The following is a 19,136-nucleotide window of genomic DNA, read 5'->3' as shown; positions in this document are numbered from 1 at the left end:
CAAAAAAAAAAAAGATGAAAGATGTAAGACTAGGGTGGTAATGGGGAGTAATGGGGGAAATTTTTAAATTTTACCCCCAAAAAATATCTTCAGCAAAGACTTAAGATTAGGGAACAAATTTAGGGAGTTAAAACTATGTAAAATAAGAGTGCCCAGGTTTAGACCTCGACTTATGAAAAGACTTTATAATTCTAGTAGGGGGGTCTTTATTGACTATAAATACACAGTCCAGAATTTAGGTAAAGTCGAGGTAAAGTCTTTTCATGGGTCCAGATAAGTATTCTCGTAGCCAATTAAAGTCGAGCACGGTCTTTTAATAGGTCGAGCATGGTCTTTTCATGAGTCGAGGATCGCATTTTGTGGGATTAATAACAGTTAGCCTTTCTATAATTTTTTGTAGATTTGTATTATCTACCAGCAACGCCAAACTAGCGTTACAACAGGCAGTCCAACTTCTAAAAACAGGTGAATTTCCGCCAAACAATCCTAAGAAATAAAGAATTCTTAAGATAAAATAGTTTTTGCAATTAAGCAATATAGCGAATTTGTTTGGCTGAATTCAGCTGGTTAACAAAGCTCTAACAAACGAGATTTCATCATGCATAAGTTTAGTTTGTTATGATTTAGTTCATTTGGTTCTATAAGTCGTTTTTTTTTCAAATATATTTATAATAGCACAGTTCGTTTTTCTGGAAAATATAAGAAACATTGAAAAATTTGAACGGTAGAACCCGTTGACTACGTTATAAGCCAAGACCAATTTGTAGTGTTAATGTAATTTTTTTGGGTTCAGCATCAACACTTTAGGTCGAAGTAAAGTCGAGCATCATATTTGGGTCGAGATAAAGTCCAGCATCATAAAATTTGGTCGAGCCAAAGTATAGCTGACGATTAGGTCCAGCTAAATTCTTTTCATGGGCTGTTTGAGTCCAGCATGGTCTTTTCATACCACCTTTTCGATTTAAGATAAGGAGGTAATGGGGATGTAAGATAAAGCGGTAATAGGGAGTAAGGAAGAAATTTTTATCCCGAAAATTACCTCCCAAAAAGATAGGAATAGGGGTAATTTTAGACGGTTAAAATTATGTAAGAGTGAGGGTTCAAGGCTGCCAGTCTGCGACTATGGAGGTAAAACGTTTTAAGAGTTGGGCTGCCAAGGGGGGTAAAATGATGTAAGAGTGAGAGGGTAATGCACCCCTCACCTCCCTATACATGCATCATTTTATCCCCGATTACACCTACTATTGCGTCGTTTTACAACCCCCACCCTTTACTCTTGCGTCGGTTTACCCCCTCTAGCCCCTACTCTTGCATCATTTTACCCCCTAAAATTGCCCCTACTCATACACCATTTACCACACAATTTACATCCCCATTACCCCCCTCCCCACTCTCGCATCAAAGTCCCAGATTAACCACCTAATCGATAAAAATTTGAAACGGGGACATCAGGCAAATACAAGTTAAGACTTAGTGCGACTTCAAAATCCGCTTAACGCTATAAGGTACGCAAAAGTTCCTATGTATTGTAGTAAGATCAAATTGAGTAAACAAAGCATATAAAAAAAGTACTTTTGAACAAACTATTCTCGCTACTCGCTAGCATTTGGACAAAATTGTTTGCCAAAAGAATAAGTTCAAGAGTGCAAAACATTTAAAAATATATAAATGTTTTTTCCTCTTAAGAGTTATGGGACGGAGAAATCTCGAGAAAGGTTCGCCATAAATGCTGGACGAACATAAAGTGAAATGCCGCAAATAATCAATATTAAAAAAAGTTCTGATCATTTTCGTTTCTTTTTGAGCTCTAAGGGAAGAGACGTTTGTTATGGACGCTTGAGTACTTTATAACGTCAAATGGATTTTTAAGTACACTGTTGAGTTTTTTGATCGGTTCTCTGCCAATGTCCTCAAAACCTTTAGTTCAAAATTTTCATCTGATGGCTACGCAAAATGCGTTCGCGCAATAGAGTTTTCGCCTATTTTCTTATTGCCGGTCACAAAATGTCAACTTGCTCAATTTCAGTTTTACGTTCTGTATTATAAGACAATTTTTTCGCATTAAGATAAGCTGTTACAGTGGCGGGTAACGTTGCATTATACACTTAGCCCACAAACCTCTTAGCCGACAATTAAGGAAATACAATTTTGTGAAAACCACATTTAATAATAATTGCCTGCGCTACAATTATTGTTTCACAGTTTAAACACGTGAGCGTTATATGAGAGCAATTGCTGTATGTAGAGCAGCCGACTAGTTTACTAGGCCAGCGGGGTTGAAGCAACCAGGAAGTGTATCGCTCGAACTCGACCTTATTTGTTGCCTCTGATGGAGAAAACATACATGCATGAGTCTCCTTAACGCAGATCAAAGAATGAAACCCATCGTTCAGATGGAACGATTTAGTAAATTCAATCTTCTGTTTAAAAAATAGTGTATATGCAACGAGCATTGAAAACAACAAGACCGACATTGAAAATAAAAAGAATTATCATACAACAAATAGAAAATGCAAAGACAGGCATTGTACAGCTACTGCTACCAGAACTGTTTGTAGAAGGTTTGAAATCTCTCACGGTTGAATTGGAAATTCCAACAGGCAGCAAGGTTTTACAGCTGTTAGCTCTCATTGGCAAAGTGAATTTTTTGTCTCAAAGGCAAAACAGCAAAAGAATTGAATACAAAGTGCCCAAAATTGTTACAATTGAGACATCACGCCGTTGAATTATTCTTTCGTTGCAGGCACAAGAACCGTTCTCATTATGTGACAGAACTTGTGAGAAACCTTGTTAAGTAACAATTCTGCATTATCGATGTGAGAAGTGACATACGCTAAACAACGAACACATTTATCATGGGCCGAAGAAGCGGGAAGCGGAGCTCAAAAAACGGCTCCAGTGATGGCCGAGGTACCTAGAGAAAGGCTTGTTGCTTCAACAGCTTTTGCAAGTGCTGGAGTCCACTACTTTTGCCCCTTTACAGAAAAAATAAAGAAGGGTGCGTTAACGAAAAATCGATTCAGAACGCGCGTTCAAAAAGTATTTGTAGCGTGGCGCTTGACAAAATTGAGGAAAACCTTGTTCAAGAAGACATCAGATGGAAGTTCAATTAGTTCATTTTGGAGGATTGTGGGAGTCATTGGAAGGAAGTTGCAGGAAAACCAAGTATGCAGTGTTGGTGAACCGATTGAGGTGAACCGAAAGATGAAATTTCAACCGCAATGTGTGTTGCGGAGCACATCTTGAATGCTAGATGAACGACCAAAACCACCTGTCAGTTATGATGTTAAGAACTGGGATCCCATCATCCGAAACAAAATGCGTTCTGATTTGAAGCAAAAATGTTTGTCTACCAAATATACCATGAACTGAAAAGTTTTTTGATTATCGAAAGTTCTTTGCACAAGCACAAGCTTTCTCCGATCTCATCTGAGACAGATTCAGAAGAAGCATCTGCCAACTTTCAACAATCCGTAAGAATGCAAATGCAAATACAACTGTAAATTGAAACAATGTGATCTTGAATTGTTATTTGATGAGAGTACCAGGCAAGGCTAATACACAGTCGGATGCGCTAAAGAAACTTTTGTGTCTTCTGATGGAGCAATTCTTTCAGCAGCGATTGTATTAAAGGAAGGATTTTACAGGAGGCCTGTTTTAAAGCTAGTATACTGCTGGTCCGTACATTAGATACTTAAACGACGGGGTTAATCGCGGGACCACATGTATAACTTGAGAGCTCAACCCCTAGTTCTACTCTTGGTATATAGTTAAGTATTAAAGAAAGTTAAATGCAAATATGAATTAATAAGTTATGTTAAACAGCATCAAATATGAACCGAGCATGAAGGGATAGATTAGTTAAAGTTGTTAAGACTGAGATAGCACTAGATAGCACAGGTTGAATTATTCTAAGTTAACTTGTAACTTAGATAGAGTTTAAGAGATGTTAAATTATAACTTAGAGAAGTTAAGTTAATTTTACCTGATTTCCAAATTTGTGCTAAGTTAATATTTTATGACTTAGAGAGATCTTAGTTAAGAGCAAGCAACAAAATATTCTAAGTTAGAAAAATATCTCAAGTAAGCTGAGATTGAGCAAGGCAGCAATACGGGAATTTGATTTAAATCAGAATTTATCAGGGACCAAAAAGTGTTGAAGTTAAGAGAGAGTGCGTCGTGGTTGAGCGTGCGAGTTCCTTTTATACTTGCGGACACGTGGTTATCTAGTGTCCTATGGGATGGAGATAACAGTGTGGACAGAGTTACCAAGGTTAACTTGGCGTTATCTGTGTGGCGTGATAATATCACGTCATGGTAGTTTTAGTTTGAGTTAGTGATCTTAAAGTAGTAGTTTATTCAAAACTACTTAAAAATTTGTTCACACGTTAAAATGGACTTTGTCCAATTCAAGTTTGTGCTTCACGCACTATAACGTAAATTCTCAAAATAGCACTAAGATTATCAAATAGTGTTACTGAGTGTAGCACATTTCAGTACATCCCATCCCGGTCCATAGGTATTAAATCAAAACATTAAATTTTACATAATTGAATAATTTATTTAGCTTAATTTTATAAAAATTAAGCATTTAAAGTTTATGAGGTAGATTATTTGGTTAGAGTTCTAAAGTTCATCGTAGCTTCTTGTTTCTGAGTTCTCTCTTGAAGAAGGGTTGACGATGTCCTAAGATACAAGGCTGTACAAAATAATAGATACAATTTTTTTTGGGTGGCCGTTATAATAGACCTTTCGAAGTTTTTCTATAAAAATGTGCTGTTAAAACATCTGACGTTGAATACTAGGATAATATAAGTTGAAGAATATACTGGTTAAGTTAATGGTCTATAATGACAAGCGAGGTAAATGAATAGGGAAATTAAAATGACTGCGCACAACACCATAAGGGCTAGTGTTGTTGAAATAACTCCCCAGATAAAGAATTCTGTTTCGTAATTCATCTTTATTTGAGTATTGTTGAAGAATAATATCAATTGAAGTAAGCATTGTAGCTATAGTTTAAGGAATCAATATTTAGACTTAGTTGATCATTATGAATTAGCTTCATGAAATAATTATTCTTGCTTTTTGTAATTAGTTCAAAATAAATAACAATTTCTTTTTGTTCAAAGTCTTCTAGGAATAAAAAAACTTCGCATTAGAATTCAGAATAATATAGTTCAGAGATTCTGAAAACTTTATCGTTAAAAATAATCTGTTTAGAAAAGTTAACCTAAGCGGATTCAACATGATCAGAGAATTGACAATAATCTTTAAACCATTCGATATCAACACCTCCTTCAAAATATGTGTTCATTTTGAATAATGTTGTAATTCAATTTTTGTGTCAATGAGGAGAATGGAAGACCAATTATTCTGTGAAAGGATTTGAAGGAAAAATTCAAATAGTACTGAAACTATTAGTGGCGGATGGAAATCAGAATAATCTTTTAGAGAAATGTTGTAACATTATATGTAAAGTGTTCTAGATTCGTGATTACCAAAACATTGAAGACTAACATATTAACTGAAATAAGTGATCGGTCGGATTATTTATGTTTAGATTATTGATGTTAAAAATTTCTTCGGTATGAATAAGCTTTAGAATTTCAAATAAATCGTACTCTGGAATTTGATGAAAATAAACTACAATTTCATTGGAATTGTTATCTTGCAAGAATAAGATAATCTCTTGTAACTCAAATGTCCAATGAACTGACAATGGGGTATAGAACTTATTTCCAACTAAGAATGTTTTCGAAGTTTTAATAACTTGCGATTGAATAAATTCAGCGAGATCACAATATGTTTTGAAATATTTAACGTCTACTGAAAGATTGTAAGACATTAAATAAATTATGGAAACCGATGGAGCAATTGAATGATGATAATAAACTTCTCTGTTAAATAAGTTATAAGCACGGTAAATCGGTAAAGATAAAGAATAGATTTTATTAGAGAAGCGAGAACAAATCAAATCTGTAATTTAAAGATAAGAACAGACTCCTTGTTCACCATAAATTGCGCTGAGTGTAATCATTGAAGATAGTTTCAATGAAGATAGAAGAAATGCGGATTGCTTTATTTGATGTAAGTTATGGAATCAAAGAGAGTAAGGTAATCAAAATGACTAATAATTAGGCGTTTAAACTAATTTATTAAACGAATAATTTTCCTCACCGCGGGAGAAAGAAGAAGTAATGAAGGAGGTGCTGATTATCAACCAGCACAAGTTTATCTATTCCATTCCGTGAGTGCTCAACGTGATGAGCGGAGGATGTTGAGTTGATGCTTCAGATTTGCTATCTCCAGTTGGAGCTCAGTAATCCGTTGTTCGAGCTGTTGAGAGCGTTGTCTTTCTGTCAGAAAGTTTTGCTGTACCTGATAAGTGAAGGTATCAAGCTGAGGAGTGAGGTTTGCTGTAATATTATCAAACGGGACTTGTATTGTTTGTCCTTGTAGGTTGTGATTAGTTAGTAGATAAGAATTTTTGTTTGACAAATAACCAATGAGATTGAATCTATTGATGTTGGGTTGCAACTGGTAGATTAAATTCGTATCGTAGTTCGGGTGTCCACTAAAACCGGGGGTTTCAGCTTGTATTTTAGCTTGGTGTTGTTTTTGTAGGCGGTCTTGCAGGGGGTAGTTGTGTAATGATGAAGATTAAGAAAGTTTGGTCGTGACGATTGAGTAGTTGTAGTGTTTGCTAAGACGTTGGGTACCGTACTGTTTGTCTTGGGTATATTTACTTCTAGCGGTGTCGCTGGGCTAAATGTCTCTCTAATGAATTGTTTACGTGGTTGTTTGCAATTGTATCTGCAGTTTTAGTTCTCTTCTTGGATGATGTAACCGTCGTTGATGAATTTGCACTTATTGCTTGAGTTTGTACTGCTGAAATCTTGATAGCTGAGAGAAAAGTTGTAGGTTGTGATTAGTTAGTAGATAAGAATTTTTGTTTGACAAATAACCAATGAGATTGAATCTATTGATGTTGGGTTGCAACTGGTAGATTAAATTCGTATCGTAGTTCGGGTGTCCACTAAAACAGGGGGTTTTAGCTTGTATTTTAGCTTGGTGTTGTTTTTGTAGGCGGTCTTGCAGGGGGTAGTTGTGTAATGATGAAGATTAAGAAAGTTTGGTCGTGACGATTGAGTAGTTGTAGTGTTTGCTAAGACGTTGGGTACCGTACTGTTTGTCTTGGGTATATTTACTTCTAGCGGTGTCGCTGGGCTAAATGTCTCTCTAATGAATTGTTTACGTGGTTGTTTGCAATTGTATCTGCAGTTTTAGTTCTCTTCTTGGATGATGTAACCGTCGTTGATGAATTTGCACTTATTGCTTGAGTTTGTACTGCTGAAATCTTGATAGCTGAGAGAAAAGTTGTAGGTTGTGATTAGTTAGTAGATAAGAATTTTTGTTTGACAAATAACCAATGAGATTGAATCTATTGATGTTGGGTTGCAACTGGTAGATTAAATTCGTATCGTAGTTCGGGTGTCCACTAAAACCGGGGGTTTTAGCTTGTATTTTAGCTTGGTGTTGTTTTTGTAGGCGGTCTTGCAGGGGGTAGTTGTGTAATGATGAAGATTAAGAAAGTTTGGTCGTGACGATTGAGTAGTTGTAGTGTTTGCTAAGACGTTGGGTACCGTACTGTTTGTCTTGGGTATATTTACTTCTAGCGGTGTCGCTGGGCTAAATGTCTCTCTAATGAATTGTTTACGTGGTTGTTTGCAATTGTATCTGCATTTTTAGTTCTCTTCTTGGATGATGTAACCGTCGTTGATGAATTTGCACTTATTGCTTGAGTTTGTACTGCTGAAATCTTGATAGCTGAGAGAAAAGTTGTAGATGGGGTAACGTGAGTTGTGGTTTGTACTAGTCTGTCACGTTCTTTAACTCCAGATTGAGGTTTAGAAGTTGATTGTGTTTTGTATTCGGGCCAACCACTTGAAGGTTCCTTCTGAAAGACTGGTATCAATTCGTTAGGAATTGAAGAAAGCTCCTGAAATATCAAGTATTCTCTACTCTTATTCTATTCTAAGAGTATATATTTTGAAGTTATTTTGCAAGTATTTTCTTTTTCTTATTTTTTTTGTGTTCTCTTTTAAAGTAAATCAGTAGTAAATATGAAGTCAGTCTATATTGTATGATCATCATATAATATGATGATATTAGAGTGATAGAGGAATTAATCCTATACTGGAGACGTAGGAACGTTATGATCGTTTCTATTTTCGTCTCGATTATTCTCATCAGTTAAGTTTGGATAAACACTTTTATTCTCAAATCTTACAGCTTGTAAGCCTGTATTCTCTGTATAAGGTGGAATTTGAATAACTCGTTCTCTAGTAATAGCATTATCAGATTTTGGAACTTGCATTGTTGGTTCTCTATTTTCATCAGTGTTATTATTCTCTGAATTAGTTGCTTGATAGATAGAAGTCAGAATTGGAACTGACATTAAATCAAATGTGGCAGCAAAGAGTGCTTTACCAAAATGAATAGATGCATCTGTAATTTTGTTAATTTGCATTGCTCGAATTAAGCATAAGACTATTTCGATGAGTAGCTTAATGAATAAGAAAGCGGCAAAGAATTTTCCGCATTGCGCAATTATATATTGTATTTTACCAAAGGTTTCAACAAATTGATTATTAAAGAAGTCCAGTGAAATGAATGAATCTCGATAAATAGTTCTAGAGTTATAATAATTCGTGCCTGAAATATTTGAAAATGATTCTCTGCTATCCAACAATGACGTAGTAAAGTGTTTGAGAACTCCTTTCATATTGGAGTTGAAATTTATTGAATTCCAGAATGCCATCATTTCTTTATATTTGTAGATAGAAGCCTGAATGCTTGCAGTAATTATATTTGCAATTTGCTGATTGACTATGTATGGTTTAAAGAGTGCAGGTCCTCTTACTTTTGTTATTTGTGGGGTTAGTTCAACCCATGAATTGCCATCGTCAACATCTAGTTGGAATAAGTTTGAATGTTTATCAGAGTACAATTGTTCTTCGGCTTCAGTGAAAGTTTGTCTAGAAATCGGATCAACGAAATGTACTTCATCTTCATAGAGAATTGGTATTCGGTTATAGCACTTACTAAGAATTTGTAAGGGTGAATGAAACTCAGGACAATTATATAGCCCGGCGACATTGCCGTTTGTTTTGATAAACATAGATCTGTTTCTTGTTAAGGTATATCCAGCTAAACGCGGATTTTCATGAGAAATCATTAAAGTGTTGAGAATAGTTGAGCGCTCTAATTCACAGTCATTTCTTAATAGCTCTAGAGTTGAAGTTTGAAGTTGCCGAAGATTTTTAAAGTGCAAATAGTCAATTTTTGTTCCAAGATGGGCTTCGAAATCAATAATTTCATAAATTTGAAAATGCTTTGTATCAACTGTTTTGTTGTCACTGGAATAATATTTATTTTTAAGCTTGATAGCACCGGTATCAGAGTTATATCTGTGAATAGGTTCTCCAGTGTTCATATCGAAACCGTCACGAAGACTAATATATAGAGAATCATATGGCGTAGGATATACTATTTGTGGATGACTACATAAAGACTGTGGTTTATTATAAACTTGGAACATAAAGCTTTGTAAGTCGAAATCTGACTGAGCTGAAGTAAGTTTAGGATCCTTTACTATGTAGTATTTGTCATTAGCTTTGATCATTTGAGCGTCAAAAGTGCGAATCATAGTGAAAAGACAATTATTGGGTTCATCCCAAGTGTATGCAAATGGATCAGTAGATGTAGAATCGCAGCCTCCTGCTGATAAGGGACAAGGTAGAGGTACATTTTGCCAGTCATTAATTGTGTCATCTTTAAGGTTTACATTCAGGCTAACATTGTGCATATATGTTTCATAAGTGTAATGTGTAATCCAACCTCGGGAGTTACATTCATTGTTTCCAGTTCCAACATCGCCTGAGTTAAAGTTTGAGAACAAAGATTTGTCAAAATCGAATTCTACTGGATTAGAAGAAGGGGAAAGCTTTATCTTTTTTCTTTCCTTTGCAAGTTTGCATTTCTGAGCATCAAGCTTAACTGAAGTAGTAATAGTATTATGTCTGGCATCTATGCCGCTAGAGTAAAAAGAATCGCAAAACCAACGTAATTGCTGTTGGGTTGCTTTACACATAGTTGCTTCTAGCTTAACTTTATAATTTATTTGGTAGATAGTGACTCGTGCTTGATTAGTGCTAATTTTATCAGGGCGAATTTCGCAGGGTGCTACTTTGTTGAGAGAATACATCTGGTTTGAGATCATTTTCGAGCAGTCAAAGTGGTTAACATGAAGGTTAGGAGCTGTGTTTTCATAGATACTCATCTTTTCAATTGGTCTGGCGTCCGTGAAAGACGTTAAGATTAATAATGCAAGAAACATAATAAAGATCAAATATTTTGCATAGCAAGCAGTTATAACACAGAGGAGTGCAAGAGGTTTTATAGCAATAAGTTTAAGAAACTGAACAGAACGAATTTGGTTCCCTATGTAGGTTATAAAATATTCTACTTTTGAAAGAAGTGCTTTCTTATCAGTAAGTTTTTCTTTAAAGAACTGGTCTTTTTTCAGTGATAGTGGAATATGGACGTTGCGTTTTGACCAAATTAATAGCTTTTCAGGAGGCTCTAGTAATTTAAGGTACGGAATTTCTTCAGGTAGACAATTATTTCTATTTACGACACATTTTATGAAGTGTGGGTGAGAATCGTTATACTCAAACAGTATTTCTAAATTTTTAATAAGTTGAAGAATTTCAGACTCAATGTCAGTTGCTACAGGTAGGAACAGAGTTAAGCAAAGTAATATGAAAAGAAACATTTTGTAACTTACGTTTATTACTTCGTCTATTGCTGGTGACTTTTTGATTTCTCCGTCTTCCATTTAATAAACGAAGACAGTATAAGGTGCGTCTAACAAATTCAAGTTAATATTATCCGTGAAAGTAATTTGATATTTTAGCTCGTGAACGTGAGCGGGATTTTATGGTACCCAAAATATGACAAATTTTGCGTTATTTTCTGATGTTACGAAGAATGCAACTATTCTCTGTTGATTAGAAACAAAACACTTGTCAAGTGTTACAGTTTTATTTCCGAATTTCAATATTTTCTGTAGGAGGAATATTCTAATATACGATAGCGGGTCGAATGCAAGAGCAGTAAGAACTTGTGTTTCAAGGGAAAGTGGTAACATAGATTAAGGGTCTATAGTAAATGGAGTTCCAATGATATCAAGGTTTATTTCGTCTCTGTTGTTCAGTTGGAAATGAAAGCGTTCAATATGTTCTGGTTTGTTAGGGGTCTAACAAACAATTATTTCCAAGTTTACAAACTGGTCTTTAACGAAGAAAATAACAATGTTTTCTTTATATGAAATATACGATCGGTCAATTGTGGCTGATTTATTGTTATATTTTAAGATTTTATGCGGGGTGTTATAAGAACTGTAAGACGTTGAGAAGGTTGTTCTTGAAGCTATAATCCAATAATCGTTTAGCGGAATATTCATTGATCAGTTGGTGGTTCTAAAACCAAACAAGGGACATTTAAAGTGTCTAAGTCAGATAGACTTGAAGAATGAATTTGAATTAATAAACCGTTAAGTTGCTGAGGGTTATACTTTCCCCAGAAGACAGCAATAGGGTCTTCGTTAGAGTTATTAGCAAAGAATACTACAGTTCGTACTTCGTTAGAATTTTGACAACTGGTTAAGGTGTTAAATTCACTATTAAATTTCAGCTTTTGATTTGCTTTAATGGAAACTTTCACAAGTGTATCAGGGTTGATAGAAAGAGAAATAAGAAAACCGTTTTGGTCGAATGAGACTTCGGTCATAAATTAGGATTGATCAGCTTTTAAGGGAGTTCTAATTGTGTTATGCGATGTGTTAACTAGTGATGAATGTGTTCAATATGAGTAGTGTTTAGAATTTAGAGACTTTCTGAATTGTCAGTCTTGTACTATGTTCGATCTGAAGGGTTATGGACTCCTTCTATAGTTACTGACTGAGAATTGAATTAAGAATTAGTATTGAACTGAGATACCTGATGTATGTGTTGTGGAGGTGTTTTGTGACAAGTATTTGCTGGTCACAAATTGAAATGCTTGAAAACTTTGCTAAGTTTTCTAAGTTTATTAGGTGAAAGAGGCAAAATTTGAAAGATATAATCTGGGACAGAGAGAAAGAGAGAGAGAGAGAGAGAGAGAGAGAGAGAGAGAGAGAGCGATGGTTAAATTTGAGCTGAATTTGTGATTTGAGAGCAAAAGAAGTAATTGTTTTCAGAAGGTAACTGAAAAAAGTGATTTTGAATTTGGGTAAGACTCTTAAATAGTGGTTATCAGGGTTAAGTTACCAAATTATGTGTGCTCATTTCTGATTTGCCAATCACTAGCCGTGACTAGTGCCATAAATCATGGTGTTAAACTGTGATATGATTGAAATGTTGCGGCTAAGTTCTCTATTTTTATCACAGATTTGCGTTTATTATCAGATTTTTGGGCAAAAATTATGTGTTTTTCGATCATTTCTGCAAAAGGAAAATGAACAATTTATCATTTGTTGTCTGTCAATAGTAGCTAGGTCAAAAGGTGGCATAATATTAACTTGAATATATCCTATTTTGTCAGTTATTTCATGAAGTTGTGTATTTAACCTACAATCAATCTTAATACATGGGCGAATCGTGAAAGTTGAATTTCTCGACAACTAAGATAGCAAGGTTGATGATTTTTGGGTTGAAGGTTGTTTGTGCATCAATAAACTGTTTGGTACCGAAAGAACCTGCGAAAACTCTGACATCTTTCTAGGGCTACTTTTTTTTGTCTATAGCCAATCTTAGTACATGGGGGAAATTTGAATTGGTCAGTACTTTGTGACAAATGATTCAAAATTCAGCAAACTTGGCAGTGCATTAGCTGGTGTGTAGAGACGTTGTTTGAACCAAAAATAAGCGAGAAAAACAAATGAGACTTTCTGGGGCTACCCTTTTTAGTCTATACCCAATCTTAATACATGGGGAAAAATCAAAAATTGCTGTTGTTCTAAGGCTAAGGCTTCAGATCTACCGATTGCTTAACTGAACATTGTATGGGTGACTAGTAAGTGTGTGAGACGCTGGAAGACCATTTGTTTTTAGTTTAACTCATTTTATCTTGCTTTTTCTAAGCAAAATTATAATTTCACCATTTTTCATGTCCTTGTTATAAAATTGTGACAACTAATCTACTCTGAACACAGTAATAACTATTATCGTGTATGTCATACGAATAACTTTCACTTATCTATCGCGTATAACTTCTAAAGGGGAACACTTTAATGATTGGAAGGTAACGAAATAGAAAAATTTCATTTTTTCTTTAAAACTTTTGCTAACTCTCTTTCTTTTCAAAAGTCCGTTTGTTTTTCAGCGTATATCTACTAATCACAGATTTTAATTGAGAAATCTGAAAGTTTGAATACAATCGGAATTGTTAATAAAAAGCGCGAACAGAAATAAATTCATTAACTTGAACTTTTTTGGGATTTATAGTACGGCATTTCTAACTTGTGTGTTGTAAACTTTTGTGAACTATTAGAGCAAGCATGTGTTTGTGCAAATATGTAGTCTGAGTTGTGGAGAGGATAAATCCATCAAGTAATTACTCTTTCTGAGATGGTAAGGTTTGCACTTAGGTGACATAATTCTTACTTGGGAAATCTAAAATTGCGGTTAGTTATTTGTTCATAAGTGCTTTAATGTTTATTTTAAACATTCCGCGGGACCTTAAACTAGTACGGTTAGTTTTTATTTGTTGACTGTGTAAAATGCTTAATTGTGTATTTCCTGACAAGATGTGATTTAGTGTGGGTTAAATAGTTTGCAAGGGACAAATTTCTGTACTTAAGGTATTTAACTTAGATTAGGTATTTGATCATGGGGGACTTGTTTCTACTTAGCTTTGCTTTGGGTAACATGTGTTTTCAGCGTTAGTTTGCAATAAAAGGTATGCGTAAATGTTGAAAGTGTATGAGTGTTGAACATGTATAGAAGTTATGTGTGTGTAACAGCTTGCAGTGGTGATTAATTGCGTGCTTTGTGTAAGATTTGTGTTGAGTGGGCTATTTGCTTTTTGCCTTAAACGTTTCGTTGACTCACTTGATCTCTCTTGACTATTAGATTTCAATCCTTTAACTTCTTCTTAACTCTCTTTCTTTATTTCATTCTTTGACTTGACCATTTTGTTCTTGACCATTAATTTCACTTTCAATCTTTAATTTATTTTAAACTTTGCATTTCTTTTTCAATTTCTGTTTATATATTCTTTTTGTACTCCTTCGTTCTCAAGAATTATGAATTGGAAACTAAGAATTATCTTAGAGATAATGCTGAAAACAGCGAGGATCTGGATAATGCCAGATGGAAATGTAGTTCAAGTGGAGTGGTGTTGGAACCTGTTTCGGGAGCTCTAGAGCGAATTCGACGCTCTCAGTATCTTCATTTTATTTATGAAGATACTTCTGGTTTAGGGCCAGTGGAATTTATTTATTTCTTTTCTCAAAGTTATAAATATATGTTTCTCGTGTTATCTGATGACGAGGTGTGGGGAATACTGAGGGCACGTGGGAGCTACAGTCCATGGGAAATGAGGTGTACTCAGTGTGTTTCTAAGCATGCTATAGAAGTCATCGAGTTCTTCTTCGGAAAAAAAGGGAGTGTTAATTTACTCAAATTAACTAGCAGTTAATTTAGGTCTTCATCGGGGATGCAAGAATTTAACTGTAAAAGTGGGGTCTGGAGATTATGACTGAGTAGTTTTGTTTTAGTAATAAAAAATTGTTATTTTTGTTTTGTGAAGAACTATATGCTAAGAGGGGGGAAGAAGACATGACAAAGTGGTGCGACAAGCACGAGAAATGGGAAAATCAACTATGGACCTTGAGGGATGCGTGGTGGGATCCAAAGACAGGGCCCACTCTACAGGAGCTGTATTTGAAAATGATACAGCTCAATTAAAGAATTAAAAGGAGTGACTGGTCTTTGAGACGGAGAGCTTAGTTGCCAGAACCGTGAGAGGTGTAATCATGCAGAATCTAAGCAATTGAAAAGGGGAGAGAAACAAAAATTCTTGAATATCGCTTAATAAAATATTTTTGTTAACTGCGCATTTACTATTGGTTTGCGCCTTTACTATTTTTGTATAATTTAACTTTATTATTTTTATTGTTTTTTGTGCGCGGTTGCACTTTTTAATATCAAAAGGTATTATTTAAAAGAGATTTTGTGTCTCTATTTCTTTTTGAGTTTATGTAGCAAGTCAGAAGGAATAGGTTCACCAAAGAATGTAGGTGCTTTTCTTTTACGTTGAGGTCTGCTTAACACTTCATTTGCGTCGGGTAAATTAGATATATTAGGTGATGCTGTAGGTGTAGGATTATAAGGTGATGATGTGGGGCTATTATGCGTTGCTTGCTGGAATAATTTGCGAATTGCTTTAAATTGACGAGTTTTATCAGGTGGGGTAGAAAAATTTTCTTGCTGTGGGCTATTAGGTGAATACATATTTTGCATAGGGTAGGGGGTTGAAATGCGTGGGGGTAGAAAATTAGAGGAGTTTGTGCCTTGAGTGTGTGTAGTGTTATCTACTCGTGTTTGTGGCGATTCTAAGCCTGAATCTTTTGTTGGGGTAGCCTCAACGTTAAATGTTGGTTGTAGCGTAGTAGTAGGATTAACAGTATATTGTGTTTCTACTAAGGGCCACCGCGAAATTGCAATATGTTGTGCGCCTCTATAAGCATTTGATTTGGACATATTATGCTTATTATATTGAGTATAATAATCATTCGTGTCGTCTGGGACTACATAGTTCTCAACTAACTCTTGTGTTTTTTCTTCTTTCGGGTAATAAGGTACTATATGATTTCTATGCACGGTTTTCTTCTCATTTGTTTTTATCATGTTGTATTTCATATGTAGTATTAGTTAGCGTTCGTTGCACAGTTTAACGGCCTAAGCGTAGCTCTTGTAGCTTTTTAGACTTCAGTAGTCCTTTAGAGTGATTTTCTAATAGTACTTTTCTACCTTCAGGTATAGGCTTTCCGAGTTTAAATCTATTTCTATACTTGTGTGCTTTATTCGTAGTTTGTCTACATTTAGTGTAGGTATTCGAGTATATAGATTTAAATGTATTTTCTCGTTTTAACATTTCGTTAGATAATCTGTTTTGTAACAATTTTTCTATCTTTTTGTTATTACAAGTTTCTTCACTATGCGAGTGTGGTGGTAGATTACTACAATACTCTGATGTGCATTTCTTTTGATTATCTCGTAGTAGTCCTAACTTTAGTGATAAGGGTATTTGCGGTTTCGTTCCGAATAGTATTTCCGAATAGTAATAAGGGGTATATCCCGTACTGTAGTTTACTGCAGTATTGAGTGAAAATGCAAATTTACTAGTGTACTCGGACCAATTAGATCCACTTTTACTAATAAAATGTCTTAGGTAATTAGTCAAATGTTTATTTTGTACTTCTACTTTGCCGTTAATCCCAGGTGAATGTGCAGTTCGGGGGCATAGTGTAATTTCCATTTCGTTTGTGTAGTGAACGAAATCATTACTAATAAAAGCATCGCCGTTATCATGTACTATTTGTTGCGGTATTCCAAATGTAGTTATAATTTTCTCTAGTTGATTTACTGTTTGAAGAGCTTCAGCATTCTTGCTAGGGTATACTTGTATAAATCTAGAGAAAGCGTCTACAATTACAAGACAAATTTTATTTCCTTTACTAAGTGGTCGTAGAGGACCTTTATGAACAATATGAAGTGTATGTAGGGGTATAGCTTCTAATTGTCCCCATGGTTCTCAGGGTGCTTCGTTCAAGTCTTTGCGTGCTGACTTATTAGTTTGGCAACTTAAGCATTCTAACATTAACATTTCAATCCATTTAAACATACCGGGCCAATAGAAATATCGCTTAACCCTATTGTAAGTTGTGCTTTCTGCTCTACGACCACTAAGTTCGTGCGTATGTGCGACTTCGAATATTTTTATAGATAGCGAAAGTGGTGCACATATCTTAACGTCAAAAGAGCCGTCTTCACAAGGTTCAGAATAACAGAGTAAATCATATTGACTCTCTAAAAACAACAAATAGAAATTATTTCTATAGGTTTGTAGTGCTTTAGATTGTTTAATAATGTAGTCCTTTTCTGGAGCTTTGCCTACTTTTAACGAATCTCTAACTTTATCTATCACGGAGTCATTTACTTGTTCTTCAAGAATATTATCAGTGTCAAGATTAGCGTTTTTTGCAAAATCTGTAACCTTAGCTATTAAATCTAATGTATCTGTGTGGACATCATTTTCTGAGACGTTTTGAAAAGCTTCTGGTTCAATAAGTTTCTTAAATTTTGTCCGTCTAATATAGTCGGCTTTAGCAGATTCTAATTGTTCAATAAGTGAGTTTTCAATATTACCTTCTACTAAGTCTAACCAATCTTGATCGTCGTAACCGTCTCGATCATCGCTTATTTCAGCTATTTCTTCTATCTCGAAATAGTAGTGATTGTCATACTCACTAGTTAGCTCTGAAGTTAGATTCTATATTTGATTTATTTGTGTGCCGTAGCGAAAACAATCAGAAAAACTGTGTATAGCATTACAATGCTCATTTATGTAGTCTGGTGCATCATCTACACTAAAGTCACCTTCATCGTTTATATTGATTAGTTTCTTTTTTTCCCCTTTTACTTGAGCAATAATTGGATAACAGTCGTTAGCTGTTGCGTCCTTATCGTCTTGATGCAATACAGAATAGTTAACTTCTTTTCCGTTAATATGAAACTTTATATCTTTAGTTATTACTTTGTGTTCTAGTTCATAAAGTTTAGCGTCTGCTAAAGAAACGTTTCGGCTAAGAATGTCAGGGAACGCTAAGTTTTTGCCTTCAGTGTATATAATTTGCAAAATTTGGAACTTAGTTATTACAACTTGATACTTAAAGAAACGATGTGACATTTGTCCTCGTCGTGACCAAAGAAATAGAAATGGTCTGTGATCACAATATAGGTAAATTGGAAAAGGGGATCCAATAACATAAAATGCATAATTTGTAATGCAGATATTATTCCGCATAGTTCTCTATGTTGAGGGGACATCTTTTGTTCAGCTTTATCAAATACTCTCGAGTTTGCTGAAATCATACGTTTTCTATCAGGAAAATATTGATTAAGAACACAACCTGTTCCGAAATTAGATGAATCAGCATGTATATGAAGGGGATAGTCATTAGAAGGAAATGCGTTTACAAATGTCGTGACAGAATCTTTGTTTAAGGTCTGTGAATACCTTTTCGTGTTCTGGTAACCACTTGAATAGTGTTGTATCTTTAGTTAAATCATATAGAGGTTTTGCATCTATGTGAAAGTTCAAAATATAGGTGTGATAGAAACCCATCATTCCTAAAACTGTTAAAACTTCTGTTTTCGATTCTGGCGTTTTTAGGTTTCTAATATCATCTATGCGCGAAGCAATAGGCGATAGTCCGTCCTTGGATATAACATGTCCTAGAAATCTCACTTTTCGTAAGAGAAACATTGTTTTATCGGGGGCTGCTTTAAGGTTTGCCTTTCGAAGCAAAGAGTGATAGTCTTTTACTATTGTGAACATTTCTTGTTTATCTTTAGCTTGTAATAAAGTATCATCTATATATGTTATGGCTTGTTTACGTTTTATAATGGGTCCGAATGCATAACGCTTTAGTTTGCTAAAGAAACTGGGTATTGGCTTAAGACCATAAAATCCTACTTGATAGGTGTACTGTCTGCCTCCTACAATAAAACTTGTAACCTTCTGTGTATCTTCAGTTAATGGTACTTGATTATAAGCCGATGATAAATCACTACTTGTAAATATAGTTCCGGTTATTCTTGTCATTAGAACGTTTAGTGGTTCGAGTGGCCAACTAGAATTAATTGTATCAGTTATAGAGTTTAGGTATCTTGCATCAATGACTAGTTTTACATAATCCGTCTTAGGTAATATGATAACGGGATTGACAAACCAACTATTCATATCATCGTTCTCATTGAGCTCTCTGATTATTCCTGCTTGGATTAATTCATCCATTAGTTTTT

General features: G+C 34.9%; 1 protein-coding gene across 1 annotated transcript in view; it reads left to right on the top strand.

Annotated features, from left to right (window-relative positions):
- The window catches only part of LOC142343054 (uncharacterized), a 44,849-nt gene that overhangs the window by 641 nt on the left and 25,072 nt on the right, over positions 1-19,136 (top strand). The gene's annotated exons all lie outside the window — the stretch shown is intronic.

This window comes from Convolutriloba macropyga, chromosome 7 (assembly GCF_964194025.1).
Source record: "Convolutriloba macropyga chromosome 7, txConMacr16.3, whole genome shotgun sequence".
NCBI classification, from domain to species: Eukaryota; Metazoa; Xenacoelomorpha; order Acoela; family Convolutidae; genus Convolutriloba; species Convolutriloba macropyga.
This window is presented reverse-complemented; position numbering and strand designations above follow the sequence as displayed.